Here is a 15,791-nt window from a genome sequence, read left to right as displayed (position 1 = left end):
CCAGACGGTGTCCCGGGCTGCGTCCTACATGAACTCCAAGAAGAGCTAAACCCAAACATAAAACTACTGTTCAATCTCAGCCTTACTACAGGATATGTGCCCAAAGAGTGGCGTACAGCAACAGTGGTCCCTCTCCATAAAGGTGGTGCCTCAACGGATCCTGGAAACTATCACCCCATAAGCCTGACTAGCTTGGTCTGCAAAGCTATGGAAAGGATCATCATGGACCTCATAAATAAAGATATTGGGGACCTACAGACACTGGATCCTACCCAGTTCGGCTTTGTTAAGGGCAGATCCTGCCTCTTAAACCTGGCTGATTTCTTTGAAACAGTCACCAAGGCCATTGATGAGGGGAAGGTGGTCCACACAGCCTACCTGGACCTCGCAAAAGCCTTCGATACAATACCCCACTCGGGCATTATAGATAAGCTCACCAGCTTAAATATAAACCCCTATGTCACTAGATGGATTGCAAACTGGCTCAAGGACAGAACCCACATGGTTAGAATTGCTGGAGCCATGTCAGACTCCAAACCAGTTACAAGTGGTGTCCCACAAGGCTCAGTCCTGGGACCTCTCTTGTTCGGTATATATTTCTCGGAGGTACAGGCCAACACAGAAGGACTGTGGCTGACCAAGTTCGCAGATGACTGCAAACTGGGCACAATAATCGACTCTCCAGCCGGCAAACAGCATCCTCCAAAAGGGCCTCATAGAAACAGACAACTGGTGCCAGAGCCATGGCCTCAAGCTAAATGCCAAAAAGTGTATAGTCATCCCCTTTGGCAAAAACAAAGTGCCCACAAATTACCACATAGGTGGTAATCCATTAAGTACAGAAGAAGTAATTAGGGACCTGGGGACCAAAATTGATAGCAATCTCTCATTTGACAACCACGTGGCCAAAGTGGTTAGAAAAACATTTTATATAGCCCACCTAATCATGAAGGGATTCACATCTAGATCAGGGGAGGTCATCATGCCTCTTTACTCATCCCTCATTAGGCCCATAATTGAGTACAATGCCCCTTTTGGGATGTACCTTACCAGACACCTGCAGCAACTGGAAAGACCCCAAAAGTACCTCACCAAGAGGATCAAAGGGCTCAAACAGATGCCATATGCTGCCTGGTTAAAAAACTCCAGCTCTACTCAGTGGCATACCGCCTGTTCAGAGGCGATCTGTGCCTGACGTATAAAGCCATGTCCAACCCGGAATTAATGGACATGCTGCACCTCAGAAAATCCAAATCCCATCGAGCCACGTGCTCGAGAGACTTGAACCTCAGCACTGAAATAAATAGGACATGCTGGAGGGACAGATTCATAACCCAGAGGCTCCCTTCACTCTGGAATAAAATCCCAGTCCAGGTTAGGCAGAGTCCCTCATTGACTCTCTTCAAGAGGAATCTTGATGAGTGGATGGGAGATCATAGGTTTACCCCGGGTATCACTTCTGTGTCACTGTTAGACAGAGGCACAGTATACTAACCTCGAAAAAGGGCATAGCAAAATAAATTTAAAATGGGTGGCGAAAGCCAAACACATTCTGGCTAGGCTTATAAATGCCCTAGGGCAGATAGCCTAGTATGAACCTATGAACCTATGTTGTTGAAAGACTTGCGTGCATGAGTGATATGGTGGATTCTAGCACCTGACAAGCAACGTACTGTGACTTTTCCCTTGTCTAGCCTGGTGAGGGGCACATCTGTGTGTCTCACGATAGAGTCTTCTATGACTAGTATGTTGGGTTTGTGGCAGGCCTTACAGGCTGTGAGACACAGGCAATTGTACTATGTGTGATGCTTGGTGTGGTGGGTTGTGATGTGCATGTGTGCTTTTGCCTCAGAGGTCTTTTTTGTTTAAGTATGTTTTTGTTAAGAACCTCCACATATGTAGCAATGTACTGTACAGGTGTGGGTGGTGTTAGAGGTGTGGTGTTTGTGCAGACAACCTTCTCAGTGCCAGATGTACTGGCTTGTGATTAAAACATCAGGGATTCTAGGTTCTTAATGTAACTGCATCTCTCACATATTGTGTGCCTAGGTGGTAGAAGAAGAGGGATGTCCATGTACATGAGGCAGTTGTTGCACTGTCTCAGGATGCCCATATCAACAAGACTAGCAGGAGAAACCACAGAAAACTGTCCATTCATGGTTGTCAAAATCTGTGGAAGAGAGGTAAAGGATGGTACAGTGGGTACTATCAGAATAGAGTATCTATAGGTGTGAGTAGGGCTGGATAAAATCACAGTAGTTACAAGGGAGGGCATCAGTTACACAGGAGTGCTGGTAATGGAAAAAATGCAACTGGGATGCCTCATAATGGGTTAAAACAGGGCAGCGGCAATGTGCAAAGAGCAAACAAACATAACAACCCTACAAACACAGGGTATAAATACCAGAAAAGATGGAAGAATCTAGGTACTCGAATTACTACCCAATCCCGCTAGCCCCTGCTCTTTCAACCAATCACTCATGATAGAGAAGGTCAGGCAACCCTGTTACTCTCACTAACAGCGAAGACAAGACACTACCAGCATAAGATGGCAGCTAAAAACAGAGGAATCTCAACAAGCAAAACAACCAGGCCTGGATAACAGCAGGCCTCTATCCAGACTATGCTACCTGACTAAAACACAGAAACTTTACAAAAACTGCACAGAAAAGCACATATAGAGCACTCACAAACAGAAAATACAACTCTCAGTATGAAAAAGCAGTTTACAGGTAAGTAATTCAGTAAAAATGCAATTACAGTAATGAAACACTAACTAGCAATGAAAATACAGTTAAAACAGTACAAAAATGCAGTGAAACAGTAAAAAAAAGCTTTATAACAGTGCAAAATGTAGTAGATTAGTTGTATAACACAACTATAAGCTTTAAGAAGTACAATTCAATGAAATAACTGTAAGAAAAAAACTTATTCTGTCCTTGAAGCCTCAGGGAATTTCTGCTTTGTCACAGTGATGAACTACCATTCCTCAGCCAGGTAAAAGCAAGCACAACACCCTGCAGACACAGGGTTTAAATACCACAAAAGATGGAAGAATCGAGAAGCTCGAATTACTACTTAATCCTGTAGCCCCTGCTCTTTCAACCAATCACTCATGCTAGAGAAGGTCAGGCAACCCTGTTACTCTCATTAACAGCGAAGACAAGACGCTACCAGTAGAAGATGTCTGCCAGAAACACAGGTAACTCAACAAGCAAAACAACCAGGCCTGGATAACAGCATTCCTCTATCCAGACTACGCTACCTGACTAGAACACAGAAATCTCATGAAAAATGCACAGAAAAGCACAGGCAGGGCACTCACAAACAGAAAATACAACTCATAGTATTAAAAAGCAGTTTACAGTTAAGTAATTCAATAAAAATGCAATTACAGTAATGAAACACTATCTAGCAATGACAGTACAGTTAGAACAGTATAAAACAGTACAAAAATGCAGTGAAACAGTAAAAAAGCTTTATAACAGTGCAAAATGTAGTAGATTAGCTGTATAGCACAACTATAAGTGTTAAGAAGTGCAATTCAATGAAATAAATATAAGAAAAAAATTATTCTGCCTATGGACCCTCAGGGAATTTCTGCTTTGTCACAGTGATGAATCACCACTCCTCAGCCTGGTAAAAACAAGCCATAAAGTAGAAAGGATTGCCGCCAAACTTAGGAAGTGTATAATAAGGAAAAATAACCAGAGAGCCTGTAGCAGTATTAGAGATACTTTGGAAATTTTATGAAAATTTATACAAAGCAAAGAAAAGTTGAAATCAAGAAAAAGAACAAATTGAAATATTTATGCAAGAGTTAAGTATAAAAAAACAATACAAACTAGTAAGACCACAAACAACCAGGAAGGTACTGTGCAGGGAATAGTCCAAATCCTTTATTAAATGAGAGACATTAGTGCTTTTGTTCAAACTGTGTGAACTTCTTCAGATACCAAACTTACAACATTCAATTGTTTAAATACACTAATAATTAAACCAATTAAAACACCAAGCTTGTTAAGTTAATTACCATATCAACCCTTGCAAATAATGCGTCCATTCCTTTTTTCAGATCCAGCACCAAAAATGAAGTAGTCCAATGAACATTACAAAAGCCCTTTTTCAACACATTTAAAAAACATATTATCATATGTGTTATAAAAAGCTTTTACAGCAACATATAATTTATATATATATATATATATATACACACACACACACACACACACACACACACACACACACAGCAATATATATAAATACATCTTAATTTTTTTAAGTTGCACTGAATAAAGAAAAAAACAATCCTAAAAATGTAAAGAATCATAAAAATGATAGTATCTTATAAATTCTCATATTCTCCATCTGTCCAAGAATCTAAGCATACAGTAAATAGAAATATATTCATTCAAGCCTGGCCACGTTGAGGCATTCATTTTTAACTGCCATAATAGTTCTTTCTTCTCAAGGTAGAGACCAAAAGGGCCTTCCCTTGTATTTACTTGAATTTCATCTATCACCATGTATTTGAAGTTATGATCTGGAAATTCTATAATGTGCTTGGCCAAGGCATTTGTATCCTTCCTTTTTTAATTCTGTATTCATGCTCATATATTCTGTCCCTGAATCTACGTTCTGTTTTTCCGAAGTAGAAACAGGGACAGACTTGGCAGGAAGCTAGATGTACTATGTACCTAGAATCACAGTTATAATTCCCTGACATAGTATTTTGTATCATTTACTGAAAAACTATCCCCTATTGCTATTTTAGTACAAAAATGACATCTTCCACACTTTGTCATCAGCTTCTTTAAAGGCTTCCTATGTTCCTTATTGCTTCCAGCATATTTTTAAAATTAAAACCTTTCCTAAAAACTAAATGTGTTTTTTCACCCACTTTTGTTCTTCCATTATTGTCATTCATAAAAATTGACCATTTTTTGTTAAGAATCCATCTCACCCATCTATGGTCACTACTAAAAGTTGTAATAAATGCCATAGAATAAATAGACAGTTCATTGCTGCTATTCTGCCTCCCATTCTCAGTGCTTAAATTAACATCAAGAGGTAAAATTGATGTAAAAATACCAATTTCCCTCTTATGTTTTACCTCTGAAATTAATTCCTCTAATAATTTCAGGGGATATGCCCTTTTTAAGAACATTTGATTTAAATTGTCACATTCTAATGCAAAATCCTCTTCCCGTTTTATCATCTTTGCTGCTCTCACTAATTGCCTCTTCACCACTGATCTTTTTTGGTGATTGGGGTGAGAGCTGGTGTAATGCAAGAAAGTGTTTGAATAAGTCAATTTACAGTATATAGTTGAAACATACCTTTTGTTTAAAAAAATCCTTTGTTATATCTGGGTTAAAAAAGGATTCTGTTATGGTATTCAAGGATATGTGGGAAGAGACTAAACAAAAGATAATACAAAAACTGAGAAACTGGAAGTTCTTGGTTATGGATATGGATAGAAAGATACAAGCAATAAAAATCTTTTTAGTCCCTTTAGTTTTTTATATACAGGTCAGGCATATTTTTATCAACCAGTAGAGAAGTTGTGAATAGTAATTGTAATTAACACAGAGCTGAAAGATTTTATCTGGGAGGAAAAATGGGCAAGGGTCAAGTGGGATATGTTTATCCTTCCAATAGAACAAAGTGGTTTGGGATCACCTGATTTAAAAAAAGAAGTTATGTACTCACCATAACGTTCCATGTTTGTAGCCCATCTCGCCCTTCATTCTTACATATGGGTTCAGAGCCGATACTTGGCTCTGACTCGGCCGATTACAAAGCTCAGAGTCTCTTAGTTGGCTCATGGCAAGGTAGGTATCCCATAGTGGACTAGTACAATCCCCAGATCTTGTCTGCTGCTAACTATAAAAGAAATAGAAAAAGATATCCAGAAAGAAAAACAATAGTGAAAGGTCTCCACCCTACCAAAGGCAACACTATCCTGTCTCCATATCCTTCCAGGATGGGGGTAGGTGGGTGGGTTCATAAGAATGAAGGGCGAGATGGACTACAAACATTATGGTGAGTACATAACTTTTTATGTTCTGTAGTGCTATCTTGCCTTCATTCTTACATATAGGACAGCGTCCTTAGCACCTTTTTCTTGGGTGGTTCACGGGAATATACTCCTGAGTACGGTGGACCCAAAGGAGGCTCTGCCTCTGGAGGTCAAATCCAGTTTGTAATGAGTAACAAAGGTATGAGGAGAAGCCCAAGTTGCTGCTGCACAAATACTGTCAATTGGAACTCTGGCTTGAAAGAAAGAAAATGTGGACATGGATCTTGTGGAATGAGCCTTAATCTTGAATGGGAGGATCTTTCCATTGGAGAAGTAAATAAAGGAAATACAGCTGGAAATCCAATTAGATAGATTCACTTTAGAGACTGGCAGACCTATTCTAGATTCAGAAAAGGACACGAACAATTTATCTGATATTCTAAGCTCCTTAGTCCTATGAAGGTAGAACCATAACTGTCTGTGAACATCAAGTTGATGAGATTTATATTCTGCAGTGTTGGAATGATTAGGGAAAAATATAGGCAGTTCAATAGCTTGATTCAAATTAGTCTGAGAGCAAACTTTAGGGATAAATGAAGGATTTATATGAAGGGGAAACCCTGTCTTTGTGGAAAATCAAATAAGGAGGCTTGATTGACAGTGCTTGTAACTCTGTTACCCGTCTAGCTGATGTGATAGCTACTAGAAACAAAATCTTCCAGGACAGAAACTTCAATTGACAGGAATGTGCGGGCTCAAAAGGTGAGAAAGTTAGTTTGGACAGAATGAAATTTAGATCCCACAGAGGTACGGGTTCCTGAAAGGGAGGTCTCAGCAAAGTAGCGCCTTTAAGGAAGGTTTTACATAATCTGTGGGACATCAGATTGGTCTTGTGTTGTCCCAAATGAAAATTTGATATCGCTACCAGTTGGACCCTAATTGTGGCAGCAGCTGATCCCTGATGGAAAAGTTCAGACAAAAACTCTAAGATCATGAGGATAGATGCTGTGTAAGGATCCACTTTTTTTTTCTTTTGCCCAGATAGAAAATCTTTTCCATTTGCTAGTGTATAACTTTCTAGTGGAAGGTTTGTGTGAAAACGTAAGGATATGGGTCACAACAGGTGAAAATTCATGAAGCCTGACTAGGGATGGAAGTGGAGCAGCCACACTGTCAAGTTGAGGGTGTGGAGGCAGGGGTGAAGGGAGCCTGACATGTGTGTCAAGTGGTCTGGAACTGGGTCCAGAGTCCATAGATTGTCTAGAAGATGAGGCCCGAGAAAGGGGAACCAAATCTGATGAGGCCAGTACAGAGTGATCAGAATCATTTTGCTTCCCAAGTACTTTGCTTTCTGGATCACTTTGGATATCAGAGGTAAGGGAGGGAATGCATAAGTCCCAGGGGCCAATTGTGAACATGTGCATCTCTCAGTGACTCCCCCAGAGGGGGGATGAGGGATAAGTAGCTGCTGCATTTTGCATTGATCGGGCTGGCAAAGAGATCGCAGCAAGGCTGTCCCCATTTGCAAAAGATCTGTTCCGCTACTTCCTGATTCAGAGACCACTCTTGAGGCATCAGTATTGCCCCGCTGAGCTTGTCAGCTATCACATTGGTTGTCCCCGGGATCTGTGTTGCTATTAGAAAGCATTGGGAAGATACCGCCCACTGCCAAACACGAAGAGCTCTTGACAAAGGGGGTAAGATCTGGTTCCTCCTTGTTTGTTTAGATACCATACCACCAACATATTGTTGGATTGGATTGCTATCGTCCCCAAGGGAAGAGAGTTGTGAAGTGCTTGCAACACTAGAAGCACTGCTCTCATCTCTAGGACAGTGATATGCAGGTGAGCCTTGTGATCTTGTCATGTGCCTTGGACAGTCCTGCCTAGATAATGCCCCCCACCCTACCTGTGAGGCATTCATGGTCACAGTAGCAACGGGTTGGCGAGGGAGGAACAAAGTGCCTGTTGTCAGCTGATCAGGCTGAATCCACTAACGAAGGTCCCTTTTGCAAGACTCTGTTATAAGAATATAATGAGACAGAGGCAGTTGTTGGAGGGACCACTGAGAAAAAAGAAGCCATTGAAGAATTTGCATATGTAATCTGGCTAATGGGACTAGACTTATGGTAGAGGCCATGGACCCTAAAAGTTTCAGCACTGTCTTTGCCTTGACTTTCTGTAGACGAAGCAAACTGTAAATTTGTTGTCTGAGGTTTTGAATTCTGTCTGCAGGTAGACGAGCTAGCATGGCAACTGTGTCTATTTCTGCACCTATAAAAGTCACAAATTGAGAGGACAATAAGGCAGGCTTTTCCCAATTTATTGTAATCCCCAGCTGGGTACAGAGTTGGATGGTTAAATCTCTGGCTTGTAGAAGTAGGTGCCTGGTGGTGGCAATCAGGAGCCAGTCGTCCAGGTATGGAAACACTTGGAATCCACGACGTCTTAGGTGAGCTGTCACTAGTGCCATACATTTGGTGAATACCCTGGAGGCTGTGGTGAGACCAAAGGGCAGAGCACAAAATTGGTAATGACTGGCTCCAAGCCAGAAGGGTAAATGACTCATCGATGCTCTGTCCATTTTTATATGGTAGTACGCATCTTGGAGGTCTATGGAGCACATCCAATTGTTTTTCCCTAACAGAGGAAGTATAGACTGCAGTGTCACCATCCAGAACTTGGCCTTCTTTATGGATTCATTTAGTTTGCTGAGGTCCAATATGGGCCTCCAGTCCCCTGTTCATTTTGGCACTAAAAAGAATATGGAGTAAGTTCCAAATTCTATCTGGTCTGCAGGATGATTTGGATGACTCTCTTTGACAGCAACTTTTGAACTTCTACAGTTGACTCCTGAATGTAACGAATGTAACCAACCAACTGGTGCATAATTGCCACAGAATCACCAATGAATGTACGACCACCTCTACATTCGTAAAAAAAGATATTTATTCCACAATGGTAAAGCATAAACTGTATACACTTTAAAACAATAAAAAGTTGAGCGCTTTCACCCACAATACAGTGGGCTTCATCAGAACATAGTAGTTGCTTTGAATACACCTCATATTTAAGAATTGGCACCAAATTTGCAGCTAATCTGAGCTTTTAGCCTTTTACATTTTTAAAGCGATACCTACATAAATAGTAGTACCGGCTATCAAGCTCAGTCTGCCTTATCCGAAGAAAGGCAGCTCACAAACCATACTAATAAAATATATATATATATATATATATATATATATATATATATATATATATATATATATATATATATATATATATATATATACACACACACATATCAATGATGAATTTCCTTCATATAATGTATAAAGTCAAAACCAAAAACAAAAACATACCATATTCAAAAACACTAGGTTATATACATCAAATGTAAATACAATGAAAATGCAATAAGAATACAGTGTATCGTCCTTTCTGTAATGTTTTGGACGCATATACTGATTGATATTAATACAGAAACAAGCTGCAAATTTGGCGCCATTTCTTAAATATAAGGTGTATTCAAAGCAACCACTATGTTCTGATGAAGCCTACTGTGTTGTGGGTGAAAGCACTCAACTTTTTATTGTTTTAAAGTGTATACAGTTTGTGCTTTACCATTATGGAATAAATATCTTTTTTTACGAACGTAGAGGTGGTCGTACACTCATTGGTAATTCTGTGGCAATTATATACCAGTTGGTTGGTTGCATTCGTTACATTCAGGAGTCGTTTGTAGAGCTATAGATATCACCGGTGTCAATTCCCCTAAAGGAACTGCAGAGGAGAAGGAGGATCTTTCTAGGCTTCGTGAAGAAATTGTTACACTAAAAGGTGAAATTAGCAGACTGTTTGAATTGTTTAAGAACATGCCTACAGGTACTGCTATTGTTTCACCTAAGGAGCTGAATAGCAATGACAAAGCTGATCTTAAAGCTGATGTTAATGCTGGCCATATTTGTAATGGCAAATCTGCTCTAGATATTTGAACACAGGAGCAAAATACATCAGCTTGTCATACAAACAACTTTGATAGAAGGGATACATCTGTATTTTACAGAAAGAACGATCAAGATGATGACAGTTTTTCGATTCCCAATGAACAGAGCTCAGGTGTTAGACGTTGTCCTAAGGAAACAGATCACGCTTTGGACATTACTGAGCCACTCAACAGCAGTAAAATAAACATTACTGATTTTACTTTTGATTTTTCCATCTATGATGCTGATGAAGAGGCCAAACGTACTGGCACCAAGCCAAAGCGATTACTTCCATTGAAAACTTATTCAACAGTTACTGGCAACACTTTGCAACATAACAAAGGTACTGTTTTTTCTCATACACATCCTGACGACAAGTCAGGAAGAGTTGGTACAACAAGTAAAGACATACAACTCAATAAATTTTTAACTACTAATTGTAATTTTGATAAAATGACACAGGACTCAGATAAAAATATTACTAATACAGAAACTGTGGGAAGTTTAAAAGATATGATTTATTTGTTGGGTAAAAAATTGAAAGCTATAAATGGTTTAAAGACTGATAATGCAACTTTGCACAAATGTATTAATATGAAAATCGTTCCAATGGGTTTGAGATTTTTTAAAATGCCCATGGTTTTAGTGTTGACTGATAATGGTATTGCTGAATTTAATCAATTTTTTAACGATTGTGGTTTTAACTTTATGAGAATGCTTATTAAATATAACAATGAGAAATTATGCAAATTGGTACAGAAAATTGAGAGTTTAAACACAAAAATAACTAATGACTTGTTATTTTCTGAATGGGAAAGATTATACACCAAGCAATTTAATATAGCTGAGAGATGGATATGTAACATTTGTGATAGGAAACAAAAAGATTTTAAGAGATGTGGAACACTATAAGAAGGGCCTGGCGTACATTTGGTACAGTGATAAAGGAAAGGGGAAGTATGATATCAAGACAGTAAGGAACAGAAAGTAGGAAGCTTTCAGGACAGTGCACATTATTACAACAACGAATCACATTTTCAGAGGGACAGAATCCCACAAGGACAACCATACAGAAACAGATTTCACCAACAGTACCACACACATACAAGAACCAAAGAGAAACAATGGTGGAAGAACAAACAGTGGTAGGAGACAGTGCACATGATAATATTGTGCAAGGTAACAACATCGTAGTTAAGGATAAAACACATACATATAATAACTTTAATATTTACAACTATTCCAGTCTACAAATACACAATACACATTTCAATTTACTGGCTAAGGGTATGAAATATATACCCAACCCATATTTTGGCCTAGTAGATTGTCTATGTGAGGTTAAGAAATTTATCAGAAAGATTAATCTTGCAATATTGTTTAAAAGATAGGTCAAAAATTCAACAAAATACTAACAATAACAAAATAATTTCAGACATAGTGATTAAGCAAAATAGTACCTTCATCCCACCTAGCCACCCTATGGTAGATACATATGAGAAAATAGTGACCAGAGAGATATATACGAAATGTATAATCAGTTTAAAAAAACAAAATTTGTAAGTAATTTGACGGAAGAAGAAGGGAAGACATTAAAAGCCTTACAACTGGACACAAACATTAGGGTGATGAAACCGGATAAGGGGGGTGGGGAGTCATATACGATAGTATTGAATATAGTAAGAAAATGTATGACATTCTTCATTTCTCAGGTAACTATGAACCTATTTCTATCAATGAGATCAATATTGTTTATCAAAGAATAGATTCATACATTGAGGAATTTCACATTGATGGTAGAATAACTAGTGAAATCTATAATTATTTGAGGGTAAAATATCCCAGGTTAGCTACCTTAGTGGGCATACCAAAAAAGCATAAAGACACACAAGATCCCCCATTTCAACCTATCGTTTCTGGTAGCAAATCAAAAACATTTCCCATGGGTAAACTCATAGACATGTGGTTAAAACACATCTATTATAAGATACCTTGCATGGTGAAAGACTCATGGGAGTTTTTAAGTATGTACCCTGCAGACGTTTGGAAAGAGGGATTGATGTTTGTTACTATAGATGTCATCGACTTCTTTTCATGCATTCCTAAACAAGCAGGGTTAGAAGCTTTTAGCAATAGCATCATTAAACATACTAATTTAAACTGGGATGAAGTATGTCTAGTTTTAGAATGCATGTCTATAGTGTTAGATAAGAATTTTATTTATTTAGAGGGTGAGCATTTCAGGCAGACCAGGGGGGTAGCTATGGGAGCAGCTTGTGCTCCCATATTTGCCAACCTGGTCATGCTTGATTGGGAGGACACCACCTTGTTCCCCAGGGTATATTATAAGAGCATCAAACACTATTCAAGATTCTTAGATGACATATACATATTATGGGATGATAGTTTGGACAAATTTGATGCCTTCATTCAAGTTTTGAACAACAGTAGTGATTTTCTCAAATTCACATATTCCCACAGTTAGGATGGAATAGCATATATTGATACTTACATCTCCAATCAGGAAGGTGGATTCAAATCTAGAATACATCAGAAAAGTACTTTTTCAATGACTACTTGAAATATGGCAGTTGTCATCCAGAGAAGCTCAAATATAATCAGTCAGGATACCCATCACTATTAGGCCTTCCCTATTCTCCAGCCTATCAGGATACACCCTTCACCCTCCCACTTCTCCACCCTACCTACTTCTCTATACCACACCCCCAACACACAATCTCATATCACCTTCTCTTTTAATCATTAACTATCTCCCATTTACCATGCTCAGCCTTCCTTCCAAAGTACTTCTCTACTCTCCCTTCATCTTACTTCTACTATCACTATACCATTTAACCTCCTATACTAACACTCCTGTGCCCTCTCCCCCTTTGACTCCCCAGCACCATTACACATCACACTTTCACAACATATCTGCATCTTTAGTTCCTTCCCACCCTCTCCTTCTCTTAAAAATAAAACTTTTTCCAATCACCAACAACAAATACAAACTTAAACCAACTCACTACCAACATCTTCTATCTAAACATACATCAAATAAACGTATCTCCAACTTTAACTATCTTCATTTAGCTGGTGATATACACCCCAATCCAGGCCCAAATTTCTCTCCTACTAATCAGTCTTGCTCCAACAACAAAACTACTCATAAAAACCTCAAATTCCTCACAATCAGCGCACAAAGTTTAAAAAATAAATTAACACTCTTCCATGCCTGGCTCTCCCATAACTCCCCAGACATAGCAGCCATCTCTGAAACCTGGCTAAAACTACACATTAATGACTCTGAATTCCTACCTCCAGGATTTCATTCTCTCCGATCTGACCTCACTAATAGAAGAGGAGGTGGAGTTGCCTTAATCTACTCTAACCTCCTAACTATGACCCCATACCCCAATACCATCCCCTCTTTTAATAATGCAGAACTAGTTATTGGCATACTAAAAATAAACAACCACAAAAGCATCTGTATTATTTCCCTCTACATTCCTCCTGGTAACAATACCAATACTTTAGAAGACATCCTCTCATGGTCCTCTTCTAACATTAAACTAGAAACCTTTATTATGGGAGATGTAAACATTGACTGGGGAAAAATCAGTAACCCTAATCCCTCCATTACTATCAACCTATTCAACTTCACTCAACTTACAAACTCCATTACCAGACCTAACAAAACTAACCCCCCTGGTTCCATACTTGACTGGATACTAGTATCACATCCTAACAAAGTTATAAAATCTGGTGTCAGTCCTGACCCATTAGGAGACCACCTCACTGCCTTCTCTATTCGAGCCACCCCCTCCTCCCCTCTCTCTCTCTCACCACTTTATTCAAACTCATAACCTAACTAACTTTAATCAAACCTCTTTCTCAAACTTCCTGAAGCTAACTAACTGGAACCCCCTAAAAACTTTGCCTCTACACAAAGCTGTTGAGTATTTGAACTCCACATTCTTAACTATCCTTAACTCCCAAGCCCCAATAAGAAGAAAAAGAATCAAAACTAAAACCTCCCCTTGGCTCACCAATGACACTAAAAAGATTATGCTTCAAAGGGATAAAACCTGGAAAACCTACCTTAAACACAAACAACCTGAAATGTTCCTTAAGTTTAAACAACTAAGAAATCTTGCCAAAAAACTAGTCATTACAGATAAAAAATCTTACTACATCAAACTACAAGAAAACCACACAAAAAATCCCAAACAGTTCTGGAACTCCATTAACTCCCTCCTTAGACCAGGTACAAAAAACAACCCCTGTCCTGACACCAGCAAATCTGACACAGAAATTGCCTCACTATTCAATTCCTTCTTTACCTCCTCTATCGCCGAACTAACCAAGACTTTCACTAACAACAACCCTTCCACCCCAATCAATCTTCCACTCCCTTTTCAGCACCACACACTTTCAACCTCAAACCAGTACCCACCAACCTAATAAAGAAACTGCTCTATAAGCTAAAGCCTTGCTCCAATGCCCCTGATAACATCCCATCCTCCTTCCTAAAGATAGCTTCTGAATCCATAGTATTTCCCATCAGCATCCTAATAAACAGGTCTTTACTTGAATCCTATGTACCCAAACTCTGGCATTCTGCTTTCATTCTTCCACTTTACAAAGGAGGCAAAAATTGTAACATCTCCAATTTCCGTCCCATTGCCATCCTCTCCTCTATATCCAAACTCCTAGAAAAATGTATCCACCTACAGCTCAAGCTTTCCTTACTGAACACCAACTACTCTCTCCCACCCAGCATGGCTTCCACCCTGGACACAGCACTAACACTGCCCTTCTCTTCTTCTTTCATTCTGTGAACTCTGCACGTGACTCTGGTAACTTAGTGTTATCTGTTCTACTAGACCTATCCAAAGCCTTTGACACCATCTCCCACTCCCTCCTTCTAAACCACCTCTCTGACCTCAACCTGAGCCAAAATGCTCTCTGCTGGTTCTCTAGCTACCTTTCAAACAGGTCCCAAGCTGTGAAGTGGGGCCAAGCAACATCTACCTTCCTTCCTACCAGTACCGGAATACCACAAAGTTCCATTCTTGGCCCATTACTATTCAATATCTTTATTAACAACATTCATAAAGCCATCCCTAACACCACAATTGTGCAATACACTGATGATTCCACTCTGATCTGCCAAGCCCCTAATGAAACAGAGCTCCAAGCCCTAACCCAAATAGCATTTTTAACCACTGAAAATTGGCTGTTCCAAAAGCACCTCTCCCTAAATGCTAACAAAATCAAGATCCTGCTCTTCTCCCCCTCCAAATCCTCATCTCTTGATAAAAACTCTTTCCAAATAACCAGCCTTAACAACTCCACGATTGAAATAGCAACCTCCACTAAACTTCTTGGTGTTACAATTGATGACCAGCTCAACTTCAATACTCATATTCAACTAAACATCAAAAAAACACACATAAAACTTGGCCTGCTGTATAGAAACATCCACTTTCTGTCCCCTTCCACTAGACTAACCCTTGCCTCTACTTACCTCCTTCCATCTCTACTATATGGCGCTCTAAATCCAAATCCTCCTCTCATCACTGCACCTCCCTTCACTCTCTAAACTGGCTTGAACTCCCAAATCATCTTAACTTTCTCCAACTCACACAATCCATAAACTAGTGTTCCATCCTACTAACTGTCCTGCACTTTCCAATATTCTTCAACCCTATATCCCCCTCAGATCCCTTAGATCGTCTCACCAAAACTGGATCACAGTACAAAAACAAAAGCGCCCAGCAG

General features: G+C 39.3%; 1 protein-coding gene across 2 annotated transcripts in view; it reads right to left on the bottom strand.

Annotated features, from left to right (window-relative positions):
- The window catches only part of GLIPR1 (GLI pathogenesis related 1), a 1,221,813-nt gene that overhangs the window by 1,098,789 nt on the left and 107,233 nt on the right, over positions 1–15,791 (bottom strand). The gene's annotated exons all lie outside the window — the stretch shown is intronic.

The sequence above is a fragment of the Protopterus annectens genome, chromosome 11.part0 (genome assembly GCF_019279795.1).
Source record: "Protopterus annectens isolate FY-2018-M chromosome 11.part0, PAN1.0, whole genome shotgun sequence".
Classification (NCBI taxonomy): Eukaryota; Metazoa; Chordata; order Ceratodontiformes; family Protopteridae; genus Protopterus; species Protopterus annectens.
Note: the sequence above shows the minus strand (reverse complement) of the source record. Positions and strands in the feature narration are given on the sequence as shown.